Raw genomic sequence first — 4,274 nt, 5'->3', positions numbered from 1 at the left:
GATTACTGTTAAAATTTTAGCTTTTGTTTTAAAATGTAGCTTACCAGAAATGTTGTAATAAGTGACTAGACAAAATAAAAAGCAAGCCATATATAAATCAATAATAAGAGTATGTCATGAACCAAAGATGACAGTTAACCATTTCTATATTCCTGTAATGGAATTGACAGAGGAAAAGAAAGAAAAAAGAAAAAAAAAAAAACATGAACAGGAAACCTGGAACTAGTTCTCTTCCTCTGGCAGAGAGCTTGGATTAGAATGTTCATCTCCTTCTCTTTTCTACTATAATAGGCTACCTCCTGAGTCAAATCTAAATACCCAAAGTACCTAAGAAGAATTTTTTAAAAAGTGGTTATACAAAAATTCTATCAACCTATAACATCATGAGTGAATCTATCCATCCTGCCCTAAGCTAAACCTAAGAGTCTATGAATAGTCTATATGTTTGGAGAAGTAAAGACTATAGTCTCTACATTTGCTCATAACCAGCGAACCAGATACTCTGGCCACAGCAGACAGAACCAAGGTGATCATTGATCCCAAGGCCCTCCTTATGAAGAAGCTGGAACAATGACTAGACTAGGAGTAGGTGTGAGACATCCTCAGTACATGTTCAAAGTTCATTCCACTTTCTTTTGATGAGAAACAGGAAAAGAATGAGGAAAAGTTGAATATTCTATGTATGTCTTTGGCTATTAGGATGGCAATTCAGACTTACTCTCACATCAACTTATAGACATAAAGATAAAAAATAACAAGGAGGCCCACCCACAGTGACTCATGCAATAGGGCACGACTCTGCCATACTGGAGTCACAGGAAAGACTAGGAGTTCAGAGCCCAGGACGACATGAAACACATCATGTGCATGCATGCACCTGTGATCCTGGCTGGCTGGAGGGCCAGGAGAGACCACAGCATGATGAAACTCTATTGGTTGTGTCTCAAGGAATAAATAAACATGAGGGGAAAAAAAGAAAAACAGAGCAACAACAACAACAAAATAACAAGGAGGAAATATTAAAGACAGCTGCCCAAACCCCCTGCTTGGCTTGTCTTCTGCTTAAAGAAACTGAGTAAGAAACTGTATAGCTGGGGCCATAGGTGGCATGGAGGATAAGACAGAGCCGGACTTCCACATGGCTGGCTGCAGCTCAAGTCCATGACCTGGCAGCTTGGTTTCTCACTTTCCTTCTTTCTCTTTGTCTCTCTTTGGTCAACTTCAAAAAGAACAATAATAATTAAAAAGTAAAATAAAATAATGCCAATGAATAAAATTAAATAATTCTTTTAAAAAAATAAAAAGTAACTGTATAGAAGGTGCTTGAAGAATGTGGCATTTCTGCAGCACTCTTGGTGACCTTGAAGGACAGGATGGATTATCCAGAAACAATGCCTGGTACAAAATGCCTAACTGGGCATTCAGTACTGGAAGATAACTGTCTAACCCCATCAATCCCATTTAGAGAAGACAACATTGTTTTTGTTTGTTTGGTTTTGGTTTTTGTTTTTGTTTTTTATCTTGATTTTTTTTTTCATTTCTTTTTCTTCCATACATTCAACCACATTATTATTTGTCTTACGAAATGGATATTTCAACAGGTGGACATTTTTACCTAGTACTGTTGATAAAACTACGAAATATCTTCAACAGATAATACCACATTTCTTTGTGCCATTAATCCTTTGCCTCCCTATTTTTCTTCTAAATGTCCTTCCTCAGACTCTCAACATTGTTAAAGGACAATAAGGTAAGCACAAATGTATACACATAGTAAAGGCACAATGAGGAAACCATAGGGAGTATAAGACATGTATAAAAAGACATCACTTGATAGAAAGGAATTGAGTCACGAAATCCAGTAGGTGAGTGTGATAGAAGAGTAGAAACCTGAGAAGTGACCACAGCAGCAGAGATGAACTGAGTCACCACAATAGTGTCACAAGAAGAATGATGGACTCGTGCAGCTGAGGGCAGGAGTGTCACAACATCTCAGCTGAGCACTAGATATTCCTTATTTCTCTTACTTATCCATTCGTTCTAAATATCATCTGCTCTTACATGAAGTAACTCGAGAGTCTCTGTTGCTGTCCCTCTCAGGAAAGTATTGCCTGGTGTAGCAATGAAGAGATGAGCTCTGAAGCTAGACTGCCTGAGTTTTCATCTAAGCTCCATCACTTCTACGCCATGTGATCTGAAATCGTTTTCTTAACCTGTCTATGCCTTTGCTTTCTCATCTGTAAAATGAGGATATTATTAGGACCTATCTTGAAGAATTGTTATGAGTATTAAATTAGATAATAGTTGTAAAGTGTTTAGAGTGATGCTTGACCCCTAGCAAGTGGTATGTAACTCTTGAATGAATAAACATGCCAGGAGAACTCTCTTTATCCACTCCCTAATGCTCCCTCTTCTGGTGGAGGAAGATCAATGATCACATCAGTGTTACACAGCAAATCCAGTGTAGCTTTCTGGGCTGCTCCCACCCTTTAACTGCTGCATCCCTCACACAGTCCTGGATGGGGTGGAATGTATATCATTGGGAAGTATGTCTGTTAGAATAGGGTTCAGCCGGAGAACCAGCAGTTAGCGTAATGGCTATGTCGCTGGACTCCCACATAGTCGACTGCGGTTTGCGTCCCGGACCGGGTGGCTTAAAATACACGCCGAGCGTGTGTGTGTGTGTGCGTGTCCAAGATCCCAAGAGGAGAATGGATTGCAGCGTGACCATCCCCCTGGGGGGTGATTTCTCGCTTTCTGTCTCTATGTCTCTCTCTGTCTGTCTGGCAAGCGCAAGCGCCCTATAGTGAAAACCTCTCCAAAAAAAAAAAAAAAAAAAACATAGGGTTCATCATACTGAATGGGAATTCAGCTTTTCCACTAAAATCTAGCACAAGTGCTGGAAGTCCTAGCCAATGCAATCAGAAAAGAGAATAAAAATAAAAGGCATTCAAAAGGTAAAGAAGAGATGAAATTATCTATATTTGCAGATGACATCATTGTATACATAGAAGACCCAAAGGTATCCATGAAAAAACTCCTGGAATGGTAAATGAATACAGTAAAGTGGTGGGGAATAGGGTTCAGCCTGAAGTGACAGGAAACCCAAAATAATAGATTAAACAAGATAGGTCATCTTTCTCCCATAAATAAAATTGAAAATAAGTAGTTCAGGGATAGTATAATGTCTCCAGGGTCCCAGCCCTTCCTAGTTTGTTTGCTAGCCCCAAAATTCAATTTCTGAGGAAAACTATGGAGAAAGGCTCAGCCCTTCACTCTGACTAGAAACTGAAGCCAACACTTCCCCTTAGTCCAATCCCTTTAAACTGAGTCATACGGCCACACCTACCTAAAAGGGATACAGGAAAATGTCTTTTTTTCTGGAGAGCCACTGTGCTCTCCTAAAAAGTGGAGGTTGTATTTCTAAAGAAGAGGAGAAGAGATTTGAGGGGGTAAGTAATCTCTGCTATGGTCAGTTTGTAAGGGGAAACTGAGCATGTTTCGTTCATACAGTGGCTGGGGGAAAGTCTCCTTCAAACCTAATAAGACTGGATATTCTGGGACTCAGTGTCAGGGAACTGCCTTACCCACAAATATAAGCCGCATTATTTAATATTATCTTTTAACACCAATAAAGGTGTTAAAAGTTAAAAGTTAAAGGTGTTTTCTCCAGCTGCCAAATAACTCTGTCTTGCTTTCAGTTGTTTCAGAGCAGAGATAAGAATGGTGGCATGATGGAGACCCTGCAAGATTCCCAATGTAACTAAAAAAAAAAAAAAAAAAAACAAAGCTTTCCATGGAAAGTGTCAACACCCATCGGAGTTGCATAGAATTCCCCACATTGTACACTTGAGTCATAAAGAGAATTCAGAGTGCAACGGTGGCTGCATTTCAATTACAATACTTTCAGAACAAAAATTTATTTTTTGGCTAAATATATCTGGATCAATCTTTTAAACAAGGTCATCTCTTATCTCCCACTACGGAAAGGTTTTATACTGAGCAAGATGCAGGGCTTTAGTGTTTATCCTTTAGTGGAGTCAGGGGTTTTTTTGGATCTAAACTGACTATTCTCTAACATGTACTGTTTTAACATTTAGAAAGTGTCCATTTTTAGCAAAATCACAGCTGTGTGAATATAGCATATTGGTGTGGAGGAGGGTTGCGTTTCAATTTGCTGTACTAGAAAAGTAAGAAAATCACTGACTTTTAGATCTGGAAGAAATTTAGGGATTCTTGAGTCAATCCCTCCAGTAAGGGAAGAGAGAACAGAA

Source organism: Tupaia chinensis, unplaced genomic scaffold (assembly GCF_000334495.1).
Source record: "Tupaia chinensis unplaced genomic scaffold, TupChi_1.0 Scaffold000568_1, whole genome shotgun sequence".
In the NCBI taxonomy this organism is placed as follows: Eukaryota; Metazoa; Chordata; class Mammalia; order Scandentia; family Tupaiidae; genus Tupaia; species Tupaia belangeri.
The sequence above is the reverse complement of the archived record's forward strand: the minus strand, read 5'-3'. Positions refer to the sequence as shown.